This window comes from Sus scrofa, chromosome 11 (genome assembly GCF_054392235.1).
Source record: "Sus scrofa isolate SSC_HxYL_T2T_F1_AM1 chromosome 11, Sscrofa_HxYL_maternal_Yorkshire_Landrace_v2.0, whole genome shotgun sequence".
NCBI classification, from domain to species: domain Eukaryota; kingdom Metazoa; phylum Chordata; class Mammalia; order Artiodactyla; family Suidae; genus Sus; species Sus scrofa.
The window spans coordinates 62,672,592-62,687,743 of NC_139393.1; the positions used below are offsets into that span (position 1 = coordinate 62,672,592).

General features: G+C 33.4%; 1 long non-coding RNA gene across 1 annotated transcript in view; it reads left to right on the forward strand.

Moving 5' to 3' along the window:
• LOC146398659 (uncharacterized) overlaps positions 1 to 15,152 on the forward strand; it is a 58,627-nt gene that overhangs the window by 19,313 nt on the left and 24,162 nt on the right. Inside the window, exon 3 of the long non-coding RNA XR_014820064.1 lies at positions 4,829 to 4,923. This is a non-coding gene — a long non-coding RNA (uncharacterized LOC146398659). The remainder of the gene's footprint in view (positions 1 to 4,828; positions 4,924 to 15,152) is intronic.

Consider the following 15,152-nt stretch of genomic DNA (forward strand, 5'->3'; position numbering starts at 1 on the left):
GTGTTTTCCATTATTCTATCTTCCAAATCACTATTCGATCCTCTGCATTATTCATTCTGCTCTTCAATACCTTTAACTCAGCTTGCATCTCTGCCAATCCTATTTCTAATATTTTTGGCTCCTCCTTATAGTTTCTAGATCCTTTCTAAAGTAACCTGCATTGCTATTCATACCCACTCTTAATTCCTTCAGCATTTTCATTACTTCCTTTTTGAACTCAGTGTCTATTAGGTTGCAAAGGTCTATTTCATTGTTTGCTCCTTCAGGGGAATTATCCTGTTCTTTTAACTGGGAATGGTCCCTGAGCTTCTTCATTTTGCTTATATTTTTATTATGCTGTGAATTAAGAGAAAACAACTATCTACTGTAGTCTTAGAGAGCTATTTCTATGTGAGAGCACCCCTGACTTAAAGGCTGCAATATATTGAACATACTAGGTACAACAAATGAGACGGTCAATGCTTAGTGAGTAAGGCCAAGAGCAAGAGAATAATTTTTAGGATATACCATCTGTAATAAAAGCTATGATGTCATATGAACTTTCTGCATCTTAGTTCCATTAGTTTATAAAATGGCTATCCCAAGAAGGGCTGTTCTGTGAAATATTTGGCAAGGCTCAACAGGGCACTGAGAACTCCTAGGAGTGTTATGAAGCAATATCTTTCCCTCTCCTGCATATAATGTTTTAAATTTTCCTCATGAGAAGTATCTTCTGGCTTATGACTGGGCACTGTATAAATTGAAATATGATCACAAGACATCAAGAGGTCATGCAGCTTGACTTACATATTCGGTTGGGTGTCTTCTGACTACCAAATCATAAGACAGGCATTCACAGAAGCCATCGATCATTCTATGTAAATAATGTGTAAGAGAGCAGGTTCAAGCAGGTAAATAAGATTCAAGGGAGTTTAAAGAGCAGGTGGCTTGGATTCTTTATATATCTTCTCTTGTAACATATCTTCTTTTATATATCTTCTCTTTTATATATCTTCTTTTATATATCTTCCCTTGGCCTCTAGAACAGTTCTTTATGACAAACTGACTGAAGAGGAAATATGTTAGGCCTTTTGTACATATAATGTATCCAACCATAAAGAGATTAATGCAGTAATCGAATTTCAATCAGAAACATATCCTTGAAAGACAATAATGAATGAAAATCTCAGTGGGAAGAACATCAATATACAATATTTCTGTAATTCTTTGGATCAAGAAATAAATAGATGTGTAGATCTACATTATTAATATAAGGACAGTAGTTAGTGGTTTGTAAGATCAGAAACCTGGAAAGTGAGTGGAAAACAGAATTTGATAATTGGTGACAACAGGTTCAGAGGACTTATCAATATACCTATTGACATGAGAAGAGTATGAAGTTATTTGTCTACCATTGAATGTTGACCTAACAAAAGTTCATCTAATTCAGAAGAGGCTTTTAATAATCAGCTGGAGAACATGATCACTCCTTTTTATATCAGTCATTTTCTTTCTCCAACCACTTTGATACTTGTCACTTATTTATAAATTGGCCATGGTGGAAAAGATAGTTGTTCTGCATGGCCTAAACAATGTGGAATTTCCTAAGACATTCTTCTATGTCCACTGCTAAATGCCTAAATTTCCAACATCAGAGAATAAAATCTGAGAACCTGATATGACAACATTTCTAGGGATGAATTAACTGGATACCATCTCATGTGAAAGGCAGTAATTTTTCCTCACTGGTTTAGAAAGATACTTTGTTTATGGATTGGCTTTTCCTTCACATAATGTTTTATTAGCACCACCATTTATGGAATTGTTACTTCTGAACAAAGGAACTGTTTTCAAGAAATGAATTTAAAAATGGCCATGTACCATAAAATAAACAGGTTTTTCCAAATACTTTATCATCTCAAGCATCTACTTTGATAGAAAATAGGAATGACCTACTAAAGGCTCAGTTACAGCCAGCTGAGAATGAATACCATCAAAGTTTATTGTACTATCTTACAGATATGTGATCCATGGTAAAATAAGTATCAAAATATGGGCTATATTTTTCCATTGACAGAAAATATAGATCTTAGAATCGAGGAATGAGGGAGGATCAAATTATTGCTTTATTTTTTTTATTGCTGCCATGACAGATTGTCAGAAATTCAAACCTTCACTTAAAAAAGCACAAATTTGTTGTCTCACAATTCTGTCAGTCAGCAGTCAGGTGGGCTTGGCTAGTTTATTGGCTTAGTTCTAACAAGACTGAAATGAACAAGACTGAAATCAAAGTTCCAGCAGATCCACTCTTTTCCTGAGGCTCTGTAGACAAAGGCTCTATAGACAAATCCACTGCAAAGTTTATGCAGATTTTTTTTTTTTTTTTTTTTTTTTTTGGTCAGAATGCAGTTCAACGTGGTTATAGAATTAAGGTCCCCACTTCCTTTCTGGCCGTTAGCCAGTGTTTCATCTTTTCATCTCAGGTAACCCACATACTCTGTCCTCCACGTCAAAACCAGTGATAATGAGCTGTATTCTCATGCATAAAATCTCAGTCTCTATGACCTCCCCTTATGCTACATTTCTCCTCTTCACCTCTTTGAATGACCCTTCTGCCTTCATTTTCTGTTTTTAAGGGCTCATATGAATACATTACGCACATCTAGATAATCCAAGTAATGCTTCCTGAGGTCATCTGCTTAGTAACCTTAATTCCATTACCAAAGCCCCTTCACAGAACTACTAAGATGATTGCTTGTTGGAAAAATAGGGGATGAATATCTTGGTTGGGGCAGTCATTTTTATAATTCTTTCTGTCACATTATTACACCTAATAATTCATTTAGAAAGCATTCTCTGTACCAGAAATGTTCATTTTACTCTTTCCACTATGGCATAGAAAAATGGCCCGTTGAACTGGAGGTTGAAGTCATCATTTGGTCATTTTGATCCCTTCATTCCATTGAATAGGCAAAGAAAGGAATAGTTTTGGGCAGATATGTTCAACTATGATACTACAGGGGTAATAGGCTGATGTCTGACATTGCAGTTTTATGTTACTTCAGTGTTGTATTTTTGCTTTTTCAGTCCTCCAATGCCTGTGAAAACAATTCCTTATACTTAATTCTCTGCTGAAATACCAAGTGTGATTTCTGTTTTTTGACACTGTATCTTCAGAGAGAGAGGACAAGAGTTAATAAATAAATAAAACAATATAATCAGGACAGGGTCACTTTGCTGTACAGTATAAATTAGGACAACATTGTAAATCAACTGTACTTTAATAAAAATTAAAAATTAGGTTAGAGAAAGTGAATGATGGGGAGAGACATACAGAGAAGAGAGACAGATATAAAGACAGAGAAAAGAAGGCAGGAAGGAAATCAGAAGAAACGAGGGAGGAAGGGAAGAGAAGGAAAGGAAGGAAGGGAGGGAGGGAGTGAGAAATTTTTTGTAGCAGAATTATGAAGGGAATAAAGCAAGATAATAGGATGGATGTTGACTGAGATGAGTAGTGATATTTCATACAGTATATTGGAAAAAAGACTTTAGGAATGAGATGCTTGAGCAAACACCTAGCAAAATAATTCAGGAATAAGATCAGGAGAAGAATCTTTTGTAAAGAGGGAGAGATAAGTATAAAGCAATCTAAGCATGGACACAGTTGGCATTAAACATGGCTGTGGGGCACTTACATGGAGAATAAACAAATAAAGGATGTAAAAGAAGAAGCATCTGAAGTATGGAGGAGGAAGATAATCAGACCAAGTCTCAAAAGTATTTTTTAATCTATGATAAATCTTATGCGGGGAGAGTGTGCACACATGTACTAAACAAAAGTAGAACTAAAATAAAAAAAATAGAAATAGGCTATTTTGTCCTAAATTTAATGAAAATATAGACAATATATACTAGTTAAACTTATAATTATTGGCTAATCTGACATTCCAAATCTATTTTTATATACACTAATTGTTTAATTCATTTTCACCTCAGTTGAAGTAATATAAAATATAAAGTAAGGGAGGAGACCATTTCCTAAACACATACTTTTTTATAAATTATATTAGGAAGTAAAATAGATGCTCGAGAAATTTGTGTTAGGAGTTCCCTTCATGGCTCAGCGGTTAGTGAACCCTACTTGGGTCCATGAGGACACGGGTTCGATCCCAGGCCTCGCTCAGTGGGTTAAGGATCTGGTGTTACTGTGAGCTGTGGTGTAGGTCGCAGATGTGGGTTGTGGCTAAGGCACAGGCCAGCAGCTATAGCTCTGATTCGACCCCTAGCCTGGGAACCTCCATATGCCATGGATGTGGCCCTAAAAGACAAAAAAAAAAAAAAAAAAAAAAAAAAGAATTTTGTGTTGGATTTAATTTCATCATTTAAAATTCAGGATTGAAATTTATACCTGACATTATTTGTTAATATTTTTTTTATTCCAAATAGGAAGAGATGTGTGATTACTATGTATTTAATAATGGATCTGAAAATCACAGTAATGGGAAATACTAACATAACTCAGAACTCGTGTTTCCTGCTATCTAGATCAGACCTCTGGCCAAAAACAAGTAGCAAGGAAATACAATCTGCTTGCTTATGACAGAAATGCTTGTACAAGTAATATCTGTTCCAGTAGGGGACATAAGAGCCTAGTGTGATACTGATAAATGTTATGGTGACTTCCTCCATCAGCTTAGTAAAGACATATCATTTTTAGCATGGAGCAAAACACAGTGTTATGCATGCTGCAAAGCAGAATTGATATGAGGATTTGAGCACTAGGAGAGCTGTTATGGAAATGCTTAATTCCCCATTCAAAGTTTTGAGCCTAAATATTGTTGAAATCCAGATGGCTGATTTAAAGCATACCACAAAGGAGAACTGTGGAATGTCCCTAAAGCATTGGAATGTAATTGAAGTATCATCTGACTTTTCATTTGCAAGGTAAGCAGTTCTTCATGCTATCCTTTTTATTTTTACATAAAAAAAACATTTCTTAGTGGGCCAGAAGGCTTAATAATGAAATAGAACTTTTGAAGCAATAACCGTCAAGTTGAGAAGTAGTTTTCCAGATAAGACAAGAAGAAGAAAATATAATAGATAAGAGGATGATGACCTCCAGCAAAATAAATCAGTTTCTTTTACTGTGGAGAGAATTTGATCAGTGAAGTTTAATTCTCTGGTGTGTATTAATCTATATAATTATGCAGTGCGTATGACATATATGCTTCATTGTGTCAGTGTAACTATTGCATTTTTGAGTGATATATTGAAAAAACTAGAGATTGATGAATCCAATTAATAAGATTAGCAGCAGCAGAGGAGAGAGCAAAAAATTCAACTGAAAGAAGGACAAAAGCTCGCTACCTGTTTTAACATCTATTGATAGATATTAATATCTAGAGAAGGTAACAGGTGAAACAATTGGAAATTCTTTGAAAATATAGTGTTTGCAAGTAAGAAAAAGAATGCCATTTTTAATGGCTTTCTTTATTATTTTATTTTCAATATGAAAGTCACAGCAGTAATCACTGTGACACTGGCTACATCAAATTGTTGCTATATAGTACATTGAATTACACATCCTCATTGATCCCCGAGATAACTGTCCTTGGTCCATCGAACCATTTTAGGATAGGGTAAACAGAGAATATGCTACCAATTCCCCCCACCCAATTTTTTTCCTAGGAAATAATGAAAGACATTTTTGCCAGAGAGAAGTTATTTTTCATATAAAATTTCTTGTGTAATTCATTTCATAATATAAATTGATTCGAATTCCTTGTCACATGAATTTCTGGTAAATTTGAAATAATAACGGTTCATATTTTTAATAACATTTTAAAATTTATGGTGTGCTCAGGTCAATTTAATTTAATGATTGTCAACATATTTGAGCACCTACATTATGTTTTGTGTTATTTTAGGTCTAAATATGTAAAGGTGAAACTCCGTTATCTTCAAGTTACAGTCCAGTGAGTCAGAAACCTAAATGAATGTAATTATGATATAAAATGAGAATATAGAGAATGAAGGTTTACAGAAAACACCTCAGGAGCAAAGAGAAACTTAGTTATATCTGTTTTATAATCTAGTTTTTTTTAGTGTTCCATGCCACATTGCCTATTAAGTGATGTTAACCTAGAAAAAAGATTGTCACATATTATTATGTGGGAAGGAAAAAAAGAAGTTCCAGATATTATATAATTCAATTATATAAAATCTATGTATATTTGTGTGTGTTTATGTTTTTCATAAAATCTATGATTGCAAAAATTTTACATTATTTTCCACACATCTATCCATGCTGCTGAGGAGACTGATTCTTAGAAGGGCTCTAGAACTCCAAGAAGTGTTCTTCATTATTTTGAGTCCAGTCAGGGAAATATAGACTATACTAATTATACTAGCAGGGAAATTTGTTAGAGGGATTGGTTAAAGAGATAGTGGAGAACTCCAAAATATAAAAATGAAGAAAAAGTAACAGAAATTTTAATTCGGAGAGCAGCCTTTTCCCTAGTGTTGGGGAAACAAGAAAGATTGGCTGCTATTGCCAGACCCCGGAAACTTGGAGGAAGGGCATACAGAGCTGAGGAAGATTCCGTCCAGTGGGTGTTGACATGGCAGAAAAAATTTCATGAACCTAATTCTGTGAGTATAAGAGAAAGCTAGAAGCCAGAACTGATGACAGGAAGAAGGTCCAAGCTAGGACAATGCTGTTAGGAACAGCCTTATAAGAGAAATTTCCTTCTTCCATATTCTACTGATCATCATTTTCTCTATAATACTCACTGTGGGCAGAACCAAATCTAAGAGAAAATCAGCTGCCAGAAAAGGTATAGTTTGTAGAATTCTCATCCTACCATGAGAGAGTAGAGAAGGATGGATTTATATCTGAGACAAATTTTTAGTAACTCACTGAATTCTTTAAATATTCGTCACTAAATGTTACATTGTTTTATTTGGAGAATATAATGATAAGAGATGTGTTGAAAAGGCACTTCATCTTTCTATAATTATGTATTTATTCTTCTTAATATTGATATCTACAATTATCTGGGGTTCCAAGAATTGCCACAAAATAAGATGGAGCTGTTGATTTCCTGGACTGAGAATTTTCTTGCCATAAATTAATTTGTCTCATATTTACAGTCATAAAGATGTTATTTTTTATCCTAATTCTCCTGAATTAACTGCATTTCTAGTTGTCAAAACTTTTCTCCTAAAACAAGGTCTAATAAAAATCAGATTTTTAATGTATTTATTTACTCTGCATGTAGTGTGTATTAGGGCAAGTGACTCTAAAAGGGTTAAAAAGGAAAGATAAGCTAGGTAAATAAAATAGTTTCCCTAGTGCAATTTGATCTAAAAGAAATGATAGGAATAAAGCTTTAAAAATTTTAATAATACTATTTAGTGTGGTAGTAAGCTTTCAAGTTCTTAAGAAAAGGAAAGATAAGTTAAGGAGATTGGTCCAAGCCTGGGAGATATTTACCATAAACCTTTGAATAGGAGTTAGTTTAAATGGAGAGTATATTATATACATCTAAGAGAACCATAAAAGAAACTGATAGCTTTTAGAAAATGATCTAGAAATATTTTCTTCTCTGTGACCATGAATTTAAATGGTCAAGGAATCAAATTAAGGACTTAGCAATAAAATATAATAAATTGTACACTGAACATGCTGGACTTAGGAACACAATAGTCAATTTTAGTAAATAAGACCACAGCTCACTGGATACTGGTTTTTCAGAGCAAAAATCCTTTTTTCAAGTAGGATGCAGAGGGGGTTAGTTTGTCAAACACTGAGGCTTCCAAACTCTAGGTAATTTGAGTTGCCAAATCTATTTTTAAAGACTTTTTAAAATAAAATATTCTGTTAATATGGGAAATTTAAAACTACTACCATGGACTCGTTGCTAGAAGTGCAATTATTTTCAGGGCTAGATTTTGTGCCTACTTTTTTTTTTTTTAAGGACTTTTTTTTTTTTAAGGACTAAGAGGAATTTTTAAAAATGGTGTCTTTCAACTTCCATGTGGCTCTTCCTAGCAATTAGAAAATAGGCTGGAGAATTGTGTGACTTCTACTACATCTGAAAATAGAACACTATTGGTGATATGAAGTATTCTATGATGGTTAATTTTAAGTGTAAATATATTTGGCCATGTTTTGGTCAAATGTTATAATGGGTGTTTCTGTGGCATGTTTTTGGATGAGATTTACATTTAATTTGGTGGACTTCAGAAATGCAGATTGCCCTCCCTAATATGGGTGGGCCTCATTCTGTCTGTTGAGGTCCTCAGGAAGAATAAAAGACTGACTTCCTCTGCAAGAGGGAATTCTGCCAGCTGACCATCTTCACATTTGATCTGCAACATCAGATCTCCCTGGTTCTCCAGCAGATTGCCTTTGAACTGCAATTCTTTCCTAAACCTCCAATATACCAGCCTCATTCAGATTTTGAACTTTTCAAGCCTCCACAATTGCACTGAATGACAAAATTCCTTTAAATAATTATCATACTGGTTCTATTTCTGTGAGAACTTGACTAATAGACTTCTAGTGAATAAATCCCTTATTTGTCTAATTTATCAAGACTGGGAAAATTCTTAGTTTCTTTCATTTTCTCCATTTTCACAATATAATTATTAAAAAATCATGTGTTGTTTTTGTTTTTCCCTATGCCTCTGGAAAATCACTGCAAATATTCAATTTTCTATATCCTTTCTGCTTTTATCATGCATTCTCACAATTCTAAATCTTGTCCTGCACCTTTCTTCTTGTCAGGAATGCCCTTCCCAATCTTATTTTCCTATTTCACTGCTGTGTATTCTTCAAGTATTGATTCAGGCTTGAGTTCCTTGCATAAGCATCTTCTGATAATCAACAAAGAGTAAATGATACTACTCTATCATTTTTTTAAAAACCACTCCTCTTATTTCTCCACTTTCCCTGTCTGAGTCTCAGCTCTTCTGCAAACTGGGAAAAGGTTATAATTTTGCCATGCATCTCTGAATCCTCAGGCTTAACCCAATGCCTGTGACATACCAGGCATTCACTCAAACATTGCTGATAATTACATGGAAAAAAATACAGGATAGTTCGTGGATGGACACTGAATAGAAAGATAGCTGAGAAAGACCCTCTATATAATCTGGATATTATTTGAATTAAACTTTGTGTAATCTTTAATTGCATAGTGGTCAACAGTATGTTAATATGAATCTTATAGATTCAAATCCCATTTCCAACACTGCTAATTTAGCTTCCTTTGTCTTAATTCCCTTTATTGTATATTAAGGTAATAATAGTATAAAGCTTGTGTTTTTATGAGACTTAAGCTTGAAAATATTCCTAAAGCACTTATCCAAAGACTAGAAAATTATAAATGAAAAAAATACTAAGATTAAGCAAAGTACATTCAATTTAAGCATTATTTTAAAGGTCTTTGGTTTTCCTTTAGTGCATTTACTATAAATGTCATATAAAAGTTGAATCTAGATGTCTTATTACTTTAGTTACATACCCTCTCCCCTAACCCTCTCCAACTTTCTGTGTTTAACTATATAGGAAACATAATTTCTCTACTATATCTTGTTATCTCTGCCTTAGTGCATTTACCCACAATTTTCTCTGAACACAACACTTCTCTCTTTTTACTTTTTTCTTTCATAACTTAACTTCTATGAGAATGTCTTCCCTAAAGTCTAAACCAGTCAATGTCTTTCTAATAGAATAGAAATACTTGTTTAAAGTTTGTGATTCCTGCTAGACTTAAGCTTTGTGAGAGCAAGGTCTCTGCAAGTTTTTTATAACACACAAATCTAGCATTTCATAATCTATATAATATACAGAATGCATTAAATGAATATTTTAAACAAGTATATAAATATTTATTTTCTCTGAACAATGATATCTTTATGGATGACAGAATTTGACAAATGCAAAAATTAAATACTATGCCCCTCTTTTATGGTTGGAAAGCAATATAAATAAGATACTGGAGAAATTTTATAGCTGGAATATCTTCATTCCTGAGATGAAAAAAATTCCTATAGAAAAAATTTCGCTCAACTTTATTTGGAAAATTTTATCATGCCCTTAAGACTGTCTTACCTTAGGAAGAAAAGTAACCCACTGCACTAAAGGGTTTAGTTGTTTAAAAAATTGAATAAAAAGTATTCTCCTGTTATAATAAGAAAAATAGTTTTGTTTTACTAATATCAGAGATGAATATGTCTCAGCATGAAATATCTAGGCTTCACTGAGAGAGAGCCATTGTTACTTCACCCCCGACTGCTTTTCTAAATGCCTTAACATCTTCAGCTGTATGTAGGCAGTATATTCATCCAAGAGTTACAGGTAGTTATATAGTCAGACACAACTTCACTAGCCTCTTCAATTCAAGTTTTTATTTTTATCTATCCAAAATATGTGATAATCAGTACCTCAATAATTGAGAAAACATAATATTCTCATGATTTATCATATTGAAATACTTTTTAAAAATTGTTTATCTTATTCTTTTTTAAAGTACAGTTGATTTATAAGGTTGTGCCAACTTCTGCTGTATAGCAGTGACCAAGGCATATCTATACATATATATATACACATACACACTCTTACTCTTATATTATCTTCCATCATGGCTTATCCCAAGAGAATGGGTATAGTTCTCTGTGCTATACAGTAGGACCTCATTATTTATCCATTCTAAATGTAATAGTTTGTATATACTAACTCCCAACTCCCATTCCATTCCACTTCCTCCCCCTTCCCCTTGGCAACCACAAGTCTGTCCTCAATGTCTGTGAGTCTGCCTCTGTTTTGTAGATAGGTTTATTTGTGCCATATTGTAGAATCCACATATAAGTGACATTATATGGTATTTGTCTTTCTGACTTCACTTAGTATGAGAATCTCCAGTTGCATCCATGTTGCTGCAAGTGGCATTATTTTGTTCTTTTTTTATACCTGAGTATTATTCCATTGTATACATGTACCACAACTTCTTAATCCATTCATATGTCCTTAGACATTCTTGTTGCTTCCACATCTTGGCTATTGTGAATAATGCTGCAGTGAATGTAGGGGTGCATGTATTTTTTGAATTGTGGTTTTGTCTGGATATATGCCCAGGAATGGAATTTCTGGGCCATAGAGAAATTCTATGTTTAGCTCTCTGAAGAACCTCTATGCTATTTTCCATAGTGGTTGTACTGAATTACATTCCCACCAAGGGTTCCTTTTTTTCCACACCCTCTTTAGCATTTGTTATTTGTAGATTTATTTATGATGTCCATTGTGACTTGTGTGAGAATTTGCATTTCTCTAATAACTAGTGATGTTGAGCATTTCTTTCTGTGCCTGTTGGCCATCTGCATATCGTCTTTGGAGCAATATCTATTTAGGTCTTCTGCCCGTTTAATAATTGGGTTTGTTGGTTTTTAGGGTTGAGTTGTATGAGTTGTTTATATATTTTGGAGATTAAGCACTTGGTTGCATCATTTGCAACTATTTTCTACCATTCTACAATTTGTCTTTTTGTTTATGAATCCCTTTGCTGTGTGAAAGATTTTAAGTTTGATTAGGTCTCATTTATTTATTTGGTTTTTATTTCTACTGCCTTGGGAGACTGACCTAAGAAAACATTTGTATGGTTGATGTCAGAGAATGTTTTGCCTATGTTCTTTTCTAGGAGTTCTATGGTGTTATGTCTTATGTTTAGGTCTTTAAGCCATTTTGAGTTTATTTTTGTGCATGGTGTTAGGGTATGTTCTACTTTCACTGATTTACATGCAGCTGTCCAGTTTTCCCATCACTACTTGCTAAAGAGACTATATTTATTCTGTTCTACCTATCTGTATGTCTGTTTCTGTACCAGTACCACACTGTCTTGATTACTGTAGCTTTGTAATGTGGTCTGAAGTCTGGGAGAGTTGTGCCTCCTGTTTTGTTTCTGTCTTCAGGATTGCTTTGACAATTCTTGGTCTTCTCTAGTCCCATATAAATCTGCAGATTTTTTTTCTAGTTCTGTGAAAAATGTCATGGGTAATTTAAAAGGGATCACATTAAAGCTGTAGCCTGCTTTGTGTAGTAGGGCCATTTTAACAATATTAATTCTTCTAATCCAGAAACATGGGATATGTTTCCGTTTCTTTGAATCCTCTTTAAATTTTTTGATTAAAGGTCTATTCCTACGTATTTGATATTTTGGGGTGCAATTTTAAAAGGTATTTTTTATATTCCTTTGTTAATATTTCATTGTTGGTACAAAGAAATGCAACTGACTTCTGAAGGTTAATCTCATATCCTGCTATTTTGCTAAACTCATTTATCAGTTTGAGTAGTTTTTGTGTGGAATCTTTAGGGTTTTCTACATATAGAACCATGTCATCTATATATAGTGACAATCTTACTTCTTTTTCAAATTGGATACCTTTTATTTCTTTTGTTTGTCTAATTGCAGTGTCTAGGGCTTCCAATACTATACTAAATAAAATGGTTAGGGTGGGCATCCTTGTCTATTCCAGATTTTAGCAGTAAGGCTTTCGGCTTATCTCTGTTAAGTATTATATTAGCTGTGGGTTTGTTATAAATGGTTTTTATTATGCTGAGATTTGTTTTCTCTATACCCACTTTGCTAAGAGTTTTTACCATGAATAGATGTTGGATTTGGTCAAATGCCTTTTCGGTATCTATTGAGATAATATGGCTTTTGACTTTTCTGTTGTTAATGTGGTGTGTGACATTGAGTAATGTGCATATGTTGAAGCATCCTTTTGAATTTGGGATGAATCCAACTTGGTCATGGTTTGTGATTTTTATGTCATTGGATTCAGTTGCCTTAACTTTTGTTGAGAATTTTTCCATCTATATTCATCAAAGATATTGGCCTATAATTTTATTTTTTGTAATATCATTGGTTTTAATATTAGGGTGACGGTGGTTTCATAGAATATCTTTGGGAGAATTCATTCTTCTTCATTCTTTTGGAATAGTTTAAGGACAGGCATACGTTATTTGTATGTTTGGTAGAATTTGCCTGTGAAGCCATCTTATCCTGGACTTTTGTTTATAGGGAGTCTTTTTATTTTATTACATATTCAATTTAATTTATAGTGATTGGTCTGTTCTAATGATCTATTTCTTAATTAAGTTTTGGTGGGCTATATGTCTCTAGGAAGTTGTTCATTTCTCTATGTTGTCAAATTTATTGGCATATATTTATTCATAGAATTCCCTTATGATTTTCTTTTTTGTATTTGTGGAGTATCAGTTGAGATTTCTCTTTTTTCATTCTTATTTTGTTCATTTGGGTTCTCTCTCTTCTTGGTGAGTCTGGCCAGAACTTAGCCAATTTTTTTTTTTTTTTTTTTTTTTTACCTTTAAAAAAACTAAATCCTGGTCTTTTTTTTTTGTTCTATTTTTTAATCTCTATTTTACTGATTTGCTCTCTGCTTTATGATTTCCTTCCTTCTGCTGACTTTAAGTTTTGTTCTTCTGTTTCTAATTCTTTTACATTATCTTCTATCATGGTCTATCCCGAAGAGATTGGATAAAAGTTCCCTCTGCTATACAATAGAAAGGACCTCATTGCTTTTCCATCCTAAATGCAATGGTTTTGCAACTACTGACCTCAAACTCCCTGTCCATCCCACTCCCTACCCCTACCCTCCCTCTCGGCACTGCAATTTTATCTTCAATTTATTACCATCATTACTTCAGAAATTGAAAAAAAAAACACTCTCCACATATATTTTAAATTTCCATATTGACTTGAAATCAAATATTTTCCCGAAGAATTTTAAGTCAATAAAACTATGTTTTTTAAGCACAATATAATGTATTCTCTATATTAAAACTTTTAATAAATTAACCTGATTTAATTGGAACCTACCAGATCCATATATTTTAGGCATGTAGGTATATCCTATTAGTTTACGCCACATCATTGGAAGAATTAATAGAGCCACAAATATAATTGCATGGAAGTTATCATAACAGAACAACATGAGATTATCAGTACGCATTTCTGCATAGTGGTATATATAATCAGTGACTTGGCACCTCCTATATTACAAATCACAAGGGATTCAAAGGAGTTCCTCATCACTGATTTGAGAAGTGAACATTTAAACAAAGTTTCATTTCTGCTAAATGATAGTATGCAGGAGATGCAATGAGAACAAACAGAATGTTCACTTATCTCTACATGAATAAGTCAGGAAAGATGTAATGGACCTGACTTTGGAAGGGTGAGCAAGACAACATCAGTATCAGATTACTAGTGATCCATTTATTTATCCACATTACACAAAGTTATACTGCCTATGAACATAAACAACAGTTTCCAGAGTTAATGAAATATGTTTGGTGGGTATTGCACCAAAGAAGAGCAATTAACACAGATTACCTGATATAAAACATCTGAATTGATGAAATAATTAATGATCAAGTGGCATTAGAAAGCCTCTTTACCAAATGCTGGCCATTTCCCATTGCCTCTAAAAACATGCTAAATTTTATACAGTGGTGAAATGGTGGCAGAAGTTCTCTCCAAAAAAGTCTGAAGTATTTCTGCTTTCCCTTTTCTTCCAGGTGAACAGATCACTTAAGGTCAGGTGTTTGTGCTTTCCCGAGTTTATGTTGTGCTAAAGCACCATGGTGGGTCAGCTGACTATAAAAAAACTGTTAAAGTGTGGAAATCTGAAAGGATTCTAGGCTCAGTTTTCTTTAAAATTGATCCATGTGTACTTCAAATTTTTCGAATGAATGAACAAATTCTGGAATAGTGTTTATGCAAAATTTACCACTCAAGACTCCAACTCATGTATGATGAAAAACCCATGCATGAAGAAAAGTCTTTGGTGCCACATTTAAAATCCAATATGTGAATATGCATTTACATGTTTTAAGCAAACAAAATAATGATTAAGTAAAACTTCTTGAGTCTCAATTATAACTATTATTTATTAACCTAGCAATTCTTGAGTAGATATGATTAGGTAAAATTGTTCCTACCTTGTTAATTATTGTGGTTTTGAAGGTATAAGTGATAAACCAATAATCAAATCATTTAATTAACTTTGAGCAGGTTACCTGATGTGAAATTCTATCCAGTAATTTGATCTAATCTGTGGACAGCTGTCCACCTCTTAACAAGACA